Source organism: Erpetoichthys calabaricus, chromosome 4 (genome assembly GCF_900747795.2).
Source record: "Erpetoichthys calabaricus chromosome 4, fErpCal1.3, whole genome shotgun sequence".
Lineage (NCBI taxonomy): Eukaryota > Metazoa > Chordata > Cladistia > Polypteriformes > Polypteridae > Erpetoichthys > Erpetoichthys calabaricus.
The window spans coordinates 212,273,648-212,289,919 of record NC_041397.2 but is presented as its reverse complement, the minus strand read 5'-3'; the positions used below and the strand labels follow the sequence as shown (position 1 = coordinate 212,289,919).

General features: G+C 38.9%; 1 pseudogene; it reads right to left on the bottom strand.

Moving 5' to 3' along the window:
- Positions 1 to 557: 557 nt before the first annotated feature.
- Positions 558 to 16,272, bottom strand: part of LOC127527556 (tigger transposable element-derived protein 6-like) — a 42,100-nt pseudogene continuing 26,385 nt past the window's right edge.

Genomic DNA, 16,272 nt, shown 5'->3' with positions numbered 1-16,272 from the left:
TTTTCTAAGCTATAAACAGCCTCTTCTTTATCACCTCTGAAGCTATGGCCACATTTGCCAATAACTATTATAACATCAACTACATGCTCCATCACCTGACGTTTCTTTTTAACTTGTTCAACATGTAATGACATTTGGTTGCTGATCAATAGGCTTCTGACATCTGCCATTTGTGCTTTCAGAAAGTAGGCATCTGCACTATCTTTGTGCATCTTACTTTTTTCATGCTCCTCTATTCTTTGGTGAACATGTTTCCAAGCTTTCATGCCTCCCTTTATGAAAGGGCTTTCACTAGAAAACGGAGCAAATGCCAAATATACAGTACAGTAGACAGACTGATTTTTTCACAGAAAGTCATCCATTTACGGTTGGCTGCATCTTTTCTGTTGTAAACTTTTGGTAGGACAACTTAGAGATTGTTGTGGATGAAATGAAAAAAATGCATTTATGTCCTGTAACTGAGGACGAGCAAAGTAATCAAAGTTATGATCAACAGTCTCATCTTCAGATTTCTGCTGCTGAGTTGCCATGGCCTGTTTAATCTGCCCCTGGGTAGACTATTCTTTTTTATTCACACTTCCCTCAGTATCACTATCCCTATGAGACTCATCTGCATCTGAATTACAATAAAAAATAACATTCTGTAAGGCTTTAGCAAGAGTGACATAGAACATGCTTTTAACAAAATAATTAAGATTTTTCTCACTGAAAAATAGTCATATTTTCCTTCTATTCACTTTCAGTAGTGGATTTTGTGTATTTACAAACTTAACCTTCCTCTTATGTTAGCTTTCTGTTACTATCTCTTATGTTAACTGGTCGGTTTTGACCCATGTCTTTAATCAGCCATATTACCCTCAAAACAATTATTTATCATCCAATTTTTTTCCTTACCTCTTGGTTCCTTTGTTACGCTTCCTTGTCCATTAAAAGAATGTTTTTAATATTTTTGCTGTGACCTCATGAGCTTTTACTTTAACAGCATACCTGTCGTTTTAAATTTTAAAAAATGATTAAATGAACCTCAAGAGAATTATTTAAATAAATAAAAGGTTGTTATGTCACCTGACTATTACTGAGGGGTATTAGGACACATCTCTTAAATAAATTTGTTATGTATATTTTTTATTATAATATTAATTACTATAGTAACATCTATGGTGTTACGGGTCAAATTTGACCCATATATATTTCTTTCAAAGAAAAAGGCAAAAAAGTATTTTCAAAAATAACTTTAATATAAATGGAAAGCTAAACAAGTAAATCTCAAAATGTGGATTTTCAAGGTCAAACAAACAACGAACAATCAAGCAAATCAAACCAATAGAAATGAGGCACTAGTTCCAAAAAACGTCTTTGTGTGCAAAAACATGTATGTGCATTTAGATGCATGTGTGGCAAAAAGTGACACTTTTAGTGTGTTCTTTGCAAATATATTTTTTGCAGTAGAAGCAGAGAACGTTTGTCTTTCTGTCTTTATTCCTAGGGCAGACCTGACACCTCTTTCTTTTAGAATCAGGTCGCCTCAGTGGGGTTGTGGCTGTGGCTGTGTAGGTTGATGTTGAGGCAGTGCTGGCCAAAGAGGATGCTGGCACTGATGCTCTTTGTGTTACTGATGGTGTGGAAGGAGTGCTACGTGAGCTCTGCAGCTGTCTGACCAAGGCTGCAGCGGCTGGGTCCCGGGGCACCCGTTCCCTTCGCTCAATGTGTGCCTTGACAAGGGAACTTCCTAACTCCTCAAGAAACATTCTCCGCTTGTTTTTTCTGGTTGAGTTCCACCCTAGGTGAGTGTGGGTCCACAACACAAATGCATTGTATGCAGACACATCTAGAATGTTATAAAACACAACCATTGGCCAACTCCTGGTCATTCTCTGGCAAGTGTAGGTGGCAGTCAGCTTGTCCAGGTTGTCCACTCCACCTTTGTTTTTATTATAGTCCAAGATAATTATGGGCTTTTTGTCACTTGCTGATGACACAGCTGCGTCTTTGTGAAAAGTGGACATAAGTATCACACTCCTGTGTTTTTTTGGACAATATGAAACAACCGTAGTGGTGTCTGTAAAAGCAAATTTTGAAGAAAGTGGAGCCCTGTCCTTCACCTGCAAAATTTCGGCAGGCAGCTCAGGTTTATTTTATTTTTTTACTGTGCCCACCATGGTAAGTGTCCACCTGAGAAGTTCTTGTCCAAGGTCATAGCTGGTAAAGAAATTGTCACATGTGATATTGTGACCCCACAGTCCAGTAGTCATATCGAGGACTACACGTTTTCCTTGATTTTTCTCAGGAATGCCACTTGCATGTTTGCCTGTGTAAATCTGCAGATTCCATGCATAGCTGGTTTTTGCATCACAGGCTGCCCAAATTTTTATGCCGTATTTCCCTGGCTTCCTAGGCATGTACGGAAAGGGACAAAACGTTCATCTACTGTTACCTCTGGCCCTGGGTTGAACATCAGTGGAAGGAGCTGCACCCACCTTTCCCAGACATCCCTGATGGGAGCAAGCTTGTCAGATTTTTCTCTAGTTTCTCTGTTGTCAAATCTAAGGACTCTTGATATCATTCGAAATGACTGAAGTGACATTGTTGCCCGGAAAATATTTCTGCCTGTCGACGCATCCCAGAGACTATCAGTGGCCTCATTGCTGGATTTGTAAACACCAGCAAGAAGAAGAACACCAATATAAGCATCCAGGTATTCCTCATCAATGTCATTCCACATGTCGCCATGAACTTTTTTTCCTTCAAGGTTTGTCATAGCAATCATGACTTTCTTTAGTGACAATGGCATAAACAGATCAAAACATGTCTTGATGTCACTTACTCTCGTCACAGCAAACCTTGTGATTCCAGGGGTCATTTTGATGACATTTGCAGCAGCTGCCCTGCCATGTAAGTCAGGAGGTACTGAGCTCCAACAGATGTTACCACTTTTGGATTTGAACGTTTCAGCAGGAGTGAGTGCAGCTTCAGCATCAGTGACCTCCTCATCAGACTCATCAGATGTGTCTGTGCCTACTGGTAGATACTCTACAATGTCTTCCTTCTCGGAAACCTGCTCATCTGTATCACTATGCTGTTCTGTGTCCTCTGCCTCATTTTCAGAAAAGATATGACCCAGAGCTTGGCTTACTGTAAATCTTCTTCTCATTTATGACTGCTGCAAACAGGAGATGTATACTCTGCAAGTCACCAACGCTAAACTAAATTTGTCTTATGCAAGCCTTACATGTCTGAACATGTCTGTCTTTGTTTGTTTGTTTTATTTGTTCAGGTAAGGAGACACACAGGCAAAGAGAGAAGCCCCTCAAAGTGTGTTTATGGTTTTTGTTTTGACCCTAACTATTGTTTTATAACCTTAAATTATAACTGGGTCAAAACTGACCCTACCAACACAAAGGTAATAATTTTCACCACAGCATTTTATAATTTAGTACAATTGTTTTTTTTTTGTTTTATTTTAATTAAATACAGATTCCTGACAAAGTCAAAAAGCCTTGATGCAATAAACAAAATTAGGTAGTAGTTTTATGCATTTAAAAAGTAAAACGGGTCGGTGCTGATCCTAACACAAGAGGAAGGTTTTAACATGTAGAAAAAGTATAATCAGTCTGTAGTAATATGAGGCATAAAAGGTGGTTATAGTGAAACTGAACTAATCCATCCTAAAATGAGCTCCTCACATAAACCCTTCACAGTGACTGCAGCACTTTCTGTGGACACAGTAGGCCTACCCCCTCCTGGCTTGGCTTCTGATGGCACATAAAAACTGTAAACATTTGTAGCCTAAATCAACCATAATTAGAAAGTTTTCTGATCAGGCCAAAGCAGATTTAGTTGTGATGCCAAATCATTCATAATCTCTGGCCATTTTTTATATAGGCAAATATTACAGCATTTAATGCATAATAAACTTTATCACAATGTTCACTCAGAGAGTAATCCTATCTGCTCCCTTTGAAATGAAGGCTTTATGGCTGCTGCTTGGTTCTGCCTCTTCAGTATCACCAGCAGCAAATTGGGATGGAGGCTGCTGCTGAGGGGCCACAAAAGTGTCTCTCAGGTGGCATCGGCGTCACAATAAGCAGTGCTCTAAACAAAATACAGCACTGCCTGCAAATTACTGCTTAAATTTATGAATCATGTAAATTAATTATGTGGCGTTATGGCGTATAATGTAGTCTGTGTGATGCGAACAGATGCATTGCAAATTTGTAACTTACTTACTTTTTTCACTGTCTCCACTTAGACTTTTGCTCTCAAACTGAGGGTTTTTAATTAAAAAGCCACTCAGTTTGGCGCATTTGGCTGTGTCATTTTCAAGTGCCTTCCGTTTTTTACTCTCGCCTTTTCGGCACCACCTTTGCTTTTTTTACCATCCATCTACTCTTGGGCGTCTCTCAGAGGAACGCAGCTCAGTAACTGCAGATCCTCTCTACTATAAGGCTCTGGGTAACAGGCAATCAGCCCTACACACCAGCCTCTGTGGGATTGGCTGGTTGTGGTCACATGGCACACGTTAAAGCAGGTTATACAGTAAGCGCTGGTTGGCAGTACCTGTGAGTGCAGAAGCAGTAAGTGCCGCATAATATGTGACATGTATGTTGATTCTGATTTAACACCGGCCCTTGCGGCCCATAAACCCAGCTGGCCCACCGGGAATTTTCCCGTTTCTCCCGATTAGCCACTCTGGGCCTGTACTATTCCCATAAATTGAGATATAAAGCACTAGACCTTCACCGGTGCTTTGTATGTTGGGTTGCTTCGTTTCTAATTATCAAGTTTAATGAATTTTGTTTTTGTTTTGTTCTAAGGTTCCTGTCCTGGTGAACATAATACAGAATTATGCTGTGAAATAACAATAAAAAACTACCTTTAAAAAAAAAAAAATGTTATTAATCTTTGTGTTCCAAAACATCTAAATGGATACATAATTTTTAAATATTAATCCATGACAACCTACAATAAAGTTAATAAAAAGCACTGATCAGAACAGTTTATGGCCCTTGGTGTAACTTCCTTTGTCTCTACTGTATGTAGTTGCCATGTTCTTCATTAGTCTATGCTGCTGACCTTGCCCCTCCAGCATCTCTTTTCGTCTGCCAGCATCTTCTTTCATAGCAGCAGCTATTCTGTCTATGGGTTTTTTTTTGTCTAACTATGGTTCTCTCTCTGAAAAATACTTTGGAATACAAAATTTAAAGGTTACATTTCTAGCATTGAAGAGTCTGACCTCTGTCTATCAAAATGGTAACATGGACAAATAAAAAAATATTATTTTTTATATTTCTTTTTTACCTGAACTAATGAATTATGTTATTAAATCATTTTCTAAGCCTTTCTTCAAATCAAGAACAAGCAACATGCAGTGGAGAAGCTACATTTCTGAGAACCATCAGCCCCAAATAAAGGAACCTTTAGTTTAAATCCCCCCCATTTCTCAGGCAATTGAACATGTACATTTTAGACAACATATTTGGAGTCCAGAGGATGACAGGTTTGAACAAACTATTTATTTGAGCAGAAATAATTGAGATAAGCAGGCACAGAAAAGTAGCTATGGTTATCACCAGCACTATTTGCCTAAGCCGCATTCAATAAAGTGTTGTACACATGACATAGTTCTGGAGTATAAATAAATAAGCTAACTCGGTATACCTTAATGTGTTGACACATCTTCAAGCTTTTCATACAAGTGAAAAATTTTCAGCAATCAGACCTTCCAGCACACCCTGGAAAAGGTTGGGTCCATAGGTCACTCGTATGCAGATGACACCCAGTTATACCTTTCATTTAAATCAAATGAAGTTTCTCCAATGTTGTCTTTAATTAGTTGTGTTAGTGAATTAAAGGAGTGGATGAATAAGAACTACTTGTCTTTAAATACAGATAAAACAGAGATGTTAATTGTTGGAGGGAATGATGCTGATCACAACAATATTTTGTCATCATTTAACTCATTGGGAATCCCAGTCAATTTTACTGAATCAGCCCGCAATCTAGGAGTTATCTTTGACTCTAGCATGTCATTTAAAGCGCATATTACAAAGTTGTCCAAAACATGTTTCTTCCATCTTAAAAATGTTAGGAAATTAAGGCGCTTTTTAAATAAACAGGATTCTGAGAAACTAATTCATTCATTTATCTCTAGTAGGATTGACTACTGCAATGCGGTGTTCACTGGATGTTCAAACTGTTCTTTATACAGCCTCCAGTTAATCCAAAATGCGGCTGCGAGAATTATTACAAGAACAAGAAAATACGAACACATAACTCCAGTTCTTAAATCCTTACACTGGCTCCTGGTTAAGTTTAGGGCAGATTTCAAAATCCTTCTTTTAACATATAAAGCATTAAATGGTCGAGGTCCGGCTTACTTGTCTGAACTTATCATGACTTACAAACCAGAGCGCACATTAAGATCTCAAGATGCCGGTCTGCTTATGATTCCAAGGATTAATAAAATAACAGTGGGAGGTTGAGCTTTTAGTTACAGGGCCCCTAAACTGTGGAATGGTCTGCCTGCTACTATAAGAGATGCCCCTTCGGTCTCAGCTTTTAAATCCCGGCTGAAGACTCACTACTTCAGTTTAGCATATCCTGACTGGAGCTGCTGATTAACTGTACAGACTGCATCTCTGTTGTTAGTCATTAGAACTAAAACATAAGTAACATGACAGTTATAATTGTATACTAACCCTCACTTATTCTGTTTTTCTTTTCGGTACTCAAATGTGGCACTTGGTGCCATGGCCCACCTGCCAAGTTGTTTTGCCTGCCTAAGGAAAAGTGATCCCAGATGGAGGATCGCAGGAAAGAGGGTTCCTTTCATCGGATTGGCTGGCCCAGCACTGTTTCAGCCGTGGAATGGCCAAATGGGGGAGGCAGCTTGAAGGATGAGGTCTCCAGGACTCTATACAAATCCAAATCTTATTATGGGATATATCATCTACTGTTAAATTCTGCTCTGTACTTCTAAAATTAATATTTTTTATTTCTTACTATATTGAGAAATTGTTCTGTTCTGTGTACTGCATTGTATTGTATTGACCCCCTTCTTTTGACACCCACTGCATGCCCAACCTACCTGGAAAGGGGTCTCTCTTTGAACTGCCTTTCCCAAGGTTTCTTCCATTTTTCCCTACTAGGTTTTTTTTGGGAGTTTTTCCTTGTCTTCTTAGAGAGTCAAGGCTGGGGGGCTGTCAAGAGGCAGGGCCTGTTAAAGCCCATTGCGGCACTTCCTGTGTGATTTTGGGCTATACAAAAATAAACTGTATTGTATTGTATTGTATAGGTGTAACTGCATATTTTTCAGTTTTTCATTATCTTTTCCATTAAAAATGCCCAAATTAAAATTTCAGTTAAATGATTTCATCCACACTTTTGTGTCAGAAGCAGCACCAAAAAATGTTGTTCCTGGAGCTGAACAAACCTTTGCATGTTTTAAAACAGATACTGTCTCAATGATTTTGATTACTAGTTTGACTGTAAAACAAAGAAGTTTATTAATTCCCACAGGCCTTTGTGCACATACTGGTCAAATACTGTACCAGAATGGCTAATTGTTAAAGGCATTAAACTTCAGTTTCTAGTGGGCAGTATCTGTGCTCTTTCAAATCATTTTCTTGAGGTGTTCTTTTAATATACATATGCATATTTATTACCATTAGCTCATGTTCAAACCATATTTTTCAACATACAGTATTACCATCAAACATTTTCAGTCTAGTTGTCATGTTTTTATTAAGACACTGCTAATTGGACCTTCCTCTTCCCTTTGTTCTCGATTCCATTTTAATTTTTCTTATTTTTATTAATTAATCCCAAAGGGGACAGTTCCTCTTGTTAATCTACTTCCCTCAGATGCTGCTGCAATAAGTTGCACAGTCACTGGAGGGAGATTTAAGAACTGCCCTGTCCATAATTCTTTGCTGTGGCATTGCCTCATTGCCCCATTCCTTTTCTGAGTAGGCTCTGTACCTTAAAAGGCATTTTATTTCTGTAAAATCTTCTGGTTTAGACTTTTTTGTATTTTTTTTTACTGCAACAGTTTCTTATATTGGATTTTGGTAATTTAGGTTGTGTTACAAAATATTGAATTAGTTTTGTAGGCTTGTCCATTCTTTTAGATTTGAGGTTTATGTTTTAGGATTCTATTTGGACTGTGTTCATTAAGGGTTTCTTGTTTCAGTTTATTATTCTGCTCTTTTTTGACAATACCCATTAATTTTTTTGTTGTTTCTTTTGTTTGGGTAATTGTTGTTCATTCATTCCTATTTATTTAATTATTATCAACTGTTGTTATTTTTATTTTGTTTAATTGGTAATTTATTTCTGGTTAATGAAATTATTGCTAAATAAATACATAATGAACCATTTATAGGTTTGGGAGGATTTTTTTGACTATCCAGTCTAGGAGACATAATATCATAGACAACCAATTATAATCAGTTATAATAGTATAATATAATAGTTATATAATTATATAACTATTTCTTAGGTCAGACATATGCAGATGGACAAGGCACTTTATACTGGTCCTGAGAACAAAAATAAATATATAAAATAAGGCAAACATTATATGAATGATTCCTTTATAACATCATTCAGTAACAGAATGAAATGTAAAATTAAAACGAATAGCTACTTCAAAAAAATCAATGGTGTAAAATCACATGTCAGATCAGACAACCAATGTAACTCATCATTCTGGAACAAATATATATATATATATATACCTGTATAATACTAATGTAATAAGAAAAATATCTGAAATATTATGTCTGAAACATATTTTTTAGAGAGTAGTTTTTCTTGCTTTAAAATATTTGTTAGAAAATGTTTCCTATCTACAGGCTGGTAAACTACAAAAACAAAAAAATACAGAAATAGAGGAAGTATTTGTAATCATTTTTGTGTCACTTAGATTACTGAAAGAGAGAGAGAGACACTAATTCATCTATTTCCTAAGTCCAAACAGCATGGGTTATGATAGAAAGGTACTCCTTTAATCCTTCCCAGGGCTGGCTCTCCCATTTAAGTGGTCTCCTAGAGTGGCATAATCAAGGGGGAGTGGCATTTTTTTAAATAATACCAACCATGACATGTGAATACTCTGACTTAATACAACTTTCCAACTTCCGTTAACCCTATTAAATTGCTTCAGCATAATACCAGCATCTAATAACCTGCACAAGATCTTTACATTTGGTCTTCCAAATCACAGAATACATCATATTCATCTGCACAAAGGTTCTCTTCACTCTGAATGCCTTTGTTTCTAAGTTTTCTTCAAGTACAACTTTGCAGCCTCACTTTTGTTGTGTTTTTCCCTTTCAGCTGGTTTGTTTTTTGTTTTATTTCCATTCTTTTTACAGCATTTGATTGAAGTAGATTTGTGCTTCATACATATATTTTTCTTTCAAATTGGTTCATTATTATTTTGCAAGCAGAGTGTTTTGCCAGCAGTTTCAGAAAGATCTTTTCTGTTCCTGTTATGAATCCTCACAATATTTAACTGCATCAGACGAGGAACAAAAATATTCCAATTCTAGATTTCTTCCCTGTTGCATGTTGTATAATCATTATTGTAGCAGCAAGCAAATCACATGGGGCCAAGTGCCTGCAGTGTTAATGCATAGGAAGCTTGATAGGTTGACTGCAAACTCTCTAGATCCATCCTGTTTATTCCACAGCTTTTGTGGCTCAGGTTATTTAAATGGGAATGGCACATAGGTCGAGGGGGTCTGGTGTTTGCAACTGCAGAAGGTGACAGCGAGGATCCCTGACGATTCATGTGCGAGAAAAGGGATTGAAAAGAGGTGGCCACAAGTCAGCAGGAACATGACAGAGAATGGCTTGTGATCTTCCCAAGTGTGCGTAGAGTGGGCAGAATACGAAGTGAGGAGTCAGTGTCCCAGTGCTCATCTCAGTGGCATTACACGAGGCCACTTATAGCAGGGAAGAAAATAGAAAACTATAGTTCTAGCATACAATGAAACAGTCATGTGTGTGGTTTTTAATTGTGTACATGGCTGGACTGTTTCCAGTGTCGTGGATGGCTGGGACGCCTCCAAGCTGGAAGGACCGGGAAAGCAAGCATGGTCAGAGCGTTACCTCCCCCGGAGTGCTAGATGGCAGCCCACCTGGGTTGCAGCGGTGCATATACCTCCCGCAGGGCTTCATGAGATTTGAAGTTTGGTGCAACCCTGTTGGGATCCATGGACGTCGCCAGGAGATGCTACAGATGCTCCTGATTCTGATTCGTCACACCCAGAAGTGGTGCCAGAAGTAGGTCATCAAGCACCTGGAGCACTTCCAAGTAACGGAGTATAAATGTAGCCAGCAACCTCTACTCAGCAAGCCAAAGTCGGGTGAAAGGTGGATGAAGCTTGCCAAGGAGGAGTGGAGGAGAAAAAAGATAAAGAAGTTGTTGTACTTGTAAGAACAAGGAAGACATTGCCCACAAGTGAAGGAACAAAAATAAAATCTGTGTGCTTTTATAAGTGTGCCTCCAGCATATGTCTGTGTCAGGTTGGGTGGCTGCTACGCCCCAGTAGAGTTGTCACACAAGGTAGTGATGTCACTAGGGTTGATGTCACCCAGTGTAGTAACGAAAGCCATATTAAGACCACCATAGGCCATGGAGTGACTTGATGGACAGAGTTCTGTAAAAGAGAGTTGCTCATACTTAAAACAGTGCACCGCATGGACGCTCAGTTGTTCAATGCAGCACAGTAATTACGACTATTATTGTCACTCAATCACTTGATTGTTTCATCAAGAGTTTCCCCCTTGGTGATTTAAGCCCACAGACTCTTGATTGTTTCATTGAGGTCCCCCTAAGTGACTGCAGAGAGAAATACTTCACAAAACATTTTAGACAGTCATTTGGGTGTTGCCTCTCTGATGGTGTCACCCCACACACCCCCTTTGACCCCACTGTTTTCAGAGAGCAAAGCTAAAAAAATATATCATTTTCATTTCATTATCTTTGGTAGGATTTATTACTGTGTTTCTCAAACTATATAAAAAAATGCTGAAATATACAGTATATTGTCTTGTATATATCTACAAGAAACAAACATGCTTGATGGAGTGAATGGTCTCCTTCTTATGAACAACAAAATTTTAAACATTAATTACTTCATTTTATAAACCCTACTATTCTGTTTTGGGGGCACATTACAGATTTTAGCATGTACTTAATTCATTCTCCTCATATTTAGAATTATCTATGTAAGACATCATCAGACACACAATGGACTGCATATTGTTATGCTGCAAATGTTGAAAAAATATGTAAAAATGGGAGCTCATAGACACAAACCTGTGTCAAACTGTGTAAGGTACTTGTAGGGCTGGCATTTAACTCTGGAAGTACAGCATGTGGCAGTATTACTAATGCTGTGTGCCTTTTCTAATTAATTCTTAAAACCACACTCTTTAAAATCTAATTGCAGATGATTAACATAATACATGAATGTGAGTACCCATTCATAACTGTATGCACTTGGTCAAAGATGGTCAGGATTTAAAACAGTCTACACATTCTTTTTCTTAGAACCAGCTCAAACAAATTAGTAGTTTGCAATTATTTACAATTTTTCACAACTAATCATTTTATGGAAAGATTTTTTTTTACTTTATGTAATTTAATTTAAGAGGCTCAGAGGTAGCTGTTTGAAAGTTAACAAAGGCAAACCATATATTGTATAAGTTTATGTATCAAAACTATGATGAACATGACCATGTTATCTGAAGTACAGATTTCTACACTTTTCACAAGTGTTCATCATTCCAGACCACCATTATAAAATAGCAGTTTAGTCAATTTCCCACTTCATGCCCTTCACATTCGATTTACAACAGGCTGTTAATGAGGCTGCACCAGTTTCAGCAATCTTGCATGAAAATTGAATGGCACATCTTTCATCTTAAAGCTCTCTAATTGTCAGCACAGTGAAAAAGATGTGCACTTTTGTTGAAGCGGCTCTGAATTAAGAGTTCTATTTAAGTTTAGAAAATAAAATACAAATAAATGTTCATTTTTATTTTGCACTCTTGATGTTTGATTGTACATTATAGACAACCTTCTTGGCTCATTCATTATTCAGCCCTATAAAACTGTCATGTTTCAAGCAATTCTTTACCTATTACTAAAGGCTTTGGCTTATTTCTGCAAAACAAGCTAAAAATCAAAGCTGGCCATTAAAGCATGAACAAATTGGGAGCCTCTGAACCTTGAAAAGACAAAAAAATGGCTTTCATACAAAGTCAGTTAATTATGATAATGTTGAAAGCTTGAACCTGTGCATGAATGACTGTCTCTTTATTAATTTATATCCTTTTTATTAGTAAGAATATGTCACTAAAATAAATAGAAATTATTTTATATTTCAAATGTTGGCAATCCATTAAAAGCCAATTTACTTTTTTATAAGTAATGAATGTTAGGATCTGTAAATGAATATTGTTACATTCTGTTAATTTCTGTTCTTCTAATATCACCCCATCCTTAATTGAGCTCAGCTTTGACAGCTAGTGAATAGTAATTTTTCTCCATATACAAATGTTAAATACTGCATGTTGAGGTTTTATATTAGGTAATTCAGAAGGTCAAGGTCTTTAAACTATGGCCTGTGAATTAAATCAGGCATCCTAAGGTTTTCTCAATGCCCAGGTGCTGATGTGCTATTAAACTTGCCCAAATCAGAGATCCAAATATTACTGTAAGCTTTGTAGTTGTGACCCCCCATATAACCCCCCCATAAAGCTGTGGCCTGTTGTACTAAACTGAACAAATTCACTTCAGATGCTCAGTTTAAAGAATGAAAACTGAAATATTCTTCAGAGCATCTTACAAAATCCATTCTGTTCACACCTGAGTCAATCTACTGCTGTGCATATTCATCATGTTATGTTATAGTCTATCACCTTTTTCTATAATTTTTTTGGAAAGTATTGAATAGCATATTTTTAATGGTACAATCATAAAAGAAGTCATACTTGTACAATGATATTTTTTGAACTGACTCAATTAACTTAACAAATAACGCATCTCATAAAAGCACCACTTAGACCTTAAAACATTATTAGGTAAAAAGACATCATTACCAGGAATTATTAAAATTTTGTTTCTTCTTTTGGACTGCATAGTAATTCAGTGGTTAGCACTTGTATTTTATAGCTCCAGGAAACTGCGTTCAAACCCTGCTGTGATCATATTAAAATTTCCCATATCTTCTACAGGTGCACAGTGAAGTCCATCCTCATTGGCTGTACTGCATCCTGGTATGGCACCTGCTCAGCTCAAGAACATAAAGCACTGCAGATGGTGGTTCAAGTTGGCACAGAATACTACTGGCATCCTGCTGCCTTCTATTCAGGACATTTTCAAAACTCACTGTTTTAGAAAATGAAATAATATGTTTAAGCCTTAGTAATCTTTTAACCTTAGTTATCAGTGGTCTAGTTCCGGTGCCGCCGAGAGTGGCAGCCTTTTCAGCAGCTCCGTGTATGACTGTATGTGTAGGTGTACTTTTCTACTTCTATACAGTAATCCCTCCTCCATCGCGGGGGTTGCGTTCCAGAGCCACCTGCGAAATAAGAAAATCCATGAAGTAGAAACCATATGTTTATATGGTTATTTTTATATTGTCATGCTTGGGTCACAGATTTGCGCAGAAACACAGGAGGTTGTAGAGAGACAGGAACGTTATTCAAACACTGCAAACAAACATTTGTCTCTTTTTCAAAAGTTTAAACTGTGCTCCATGACAAGACAGAGATGACAGTTCCGTCTCACAATTAAAAGAATGCAAACATATCTTCCTCTTCAAAGGAGTGCGTGTCAGGAGCAGTGACTGTCACAGAGATAGAGAAAAAAGCAAACAAATCAATAGGGCTGTTTGGCTTTTAAGTATGCGAAGCACCGCGAGCACAAAGCTGTTGAAGGCAGCAGCTCACACCCCCTCCGTCAGGAACAGACAAAAAGAGAGAGAGAGAGAGATAGAGAGAGACAGAGTTTGTTTTTCAATCAAAAATCAATACGTGCCCTTCGAGCTTTTAAGTATGCAAAGCACCGTGTAGCATATCGTTTCAGGAAGCAGCTGCACAAAAGATAGCAACGTGAAGATAATCTTTCAGCATTTTCAGACGAGCGTCCGTATCGTCTAGGTGTGCGAACAGCCCCCCTGCTTAATCCCCCTACGTCAGGATCAGAGAAAGTCAGCGCAAGAGAGAGAGAAAAGTAAGCTGGGTAGCTTCTCAGCCATCTGCCAATAGCGTCCCTTGTATGAAATCAACTGGGCAAACCAACTGAGGAAGCATGTACCAGAAATTAAAAGACCCATTGTCCGCAGAAATCCGCGAACCAGCAAAAAATCTGCGATATATATTTAAATATGCTTACATATAAAATCTGCGATGGAGTGAAGCCGCGAAAGGCGAAGCGCGATATAGCGAGGGATTACTGTATTTCTATTTTTATTTATTGATCACTCATTATTTTATGTGGATTCGTTCCCTGGACACACTTACTTTTACAACGTGGGCATGGATTTTTACACGCCGAGACTCGTCTATTCAAGTACTCAACTTCGAGCGCTGAGAACAAATGCCAGTGCCGGTGTGGTTCCCTATTTATCTGACGAGGTAAGAAGAAGGCGGTATCGTGGCAGCAGAGCCGGCACTAAGCTAAAAATGAAGCGGCTTGCGAGAAAGTGGCGTTTTAAGCCTTCGGTGCCTTCTGTGATTCTGGGAAATGTGAACTCAATTTCAAATAAGATCGACGAACTGGCTGCACTGGTGAAAAATGTCAGAACCTACAGAGAATGCAGTTTGTTGTGCTTTTGCGAAACGTGGCTAACTACCACCATCCCAGATGCTAACATGGAGCTACCTGGGTTTAGCACAGTTAGAGCGGACAGAGATGCAAGTACCTGTGGGAAACACAAAGGAGGAGGACTCGCTCTCTATGTTAATACACAGTGGTGTAACTCTGGACATGTTAACGTCAAAGTCTCCACTTGCTGCAGGGACATCGAACTGTTGGCCATAAGTTTGCGTCCCTATTACTTGCCCAGAGAGTTTGGACATGTCATTGTTGTCATCGTGTACATCCCTCCTCGGGCGGACGTGGAGACAGCGAGTGACATCATCCATTCTGCTGTTGCTAAGTTACAAACGCAGCACCCTGAGGCGCTTGTGCTAATCGCTGGAGACTTTAACCATGTGATGCTGGACAAAACATTACCTGCCTTCTCCCAGTATGTGGACTGTAACACCCGGGGAAATAAGACTATTGATTTACTGTATGCAAACGTTAAAGACGCATACAGCGCCACCCCGCTGCCTGCGCTTGGGAAAGCAGATCATAACCTGGTTCTGCTTCAGCCTCACTACAAACCAAAAGTGAGGGTCCTACCTGCAACCACACAATAATTCAGGAAGTGGACCCCGGAGGCAGAGAAGGCTCTGAGAGAATGTTTTGGAACTACAGACTGGGATATCCTGCAGGGATCACATAGTGAGAACATTGAGGAAGTTGTTGACTGCACTACTGACTACATCAACTTCTGTATGGACATTGTAGTTCTAGTAAGAACTGTACGCTGCTATGCTAACAACAAGCCATGGATTACAAGTGGCATCAAGGGCATTTTGAACCAGAAGAAAAGGGCTTTTAAAGGCGGTGATCAGCATGAGCTCAAGCGCGTGCAGAAGGAACTCCGAGTCTAGCTCAGGGCGGCGAAGGAGCAGTACAGGAGAAAGCTGGAGCAGAAGTTGCAGAATAACAGCATGAAGTGTGGGATGGGATGAAGATCATCACTGGCTGCATCTCGAAGCGGGGTGTCACCATCGAGAGAGACGTGGAGAGCGCAAACCAAATGAACAACTTCTTTAACAGGTTTGACCACCCTAACCCACTCTCATTTTCACCTCGGAGTACTGCACCCTCCACAAATCCTTCTGCTGATTCCAGCATAGAAGAGACATCCCCACCCATAATTACAACAGCGCAAGTGAGCAGAGAGCTGAGGAGAGTTCGTGCCAGCAAAGCAGCGGGTCCAGATGGAGTATTGCCACGACTGCTGAAGGTCTGTGCATTGGAGCTGGGGGGTCCTCTACAGCGCATCTTCAACCTGAGCCTGGAACAGGGGAGAGTCCCGAGGCTTTGGAAAACATCTTGCATCACCCCAGTCCCAAAGGTATCACGTCCTAGTAAGCTGAATGACTTCCAGCCTGTTGCTCTGACATCACATGTGATGA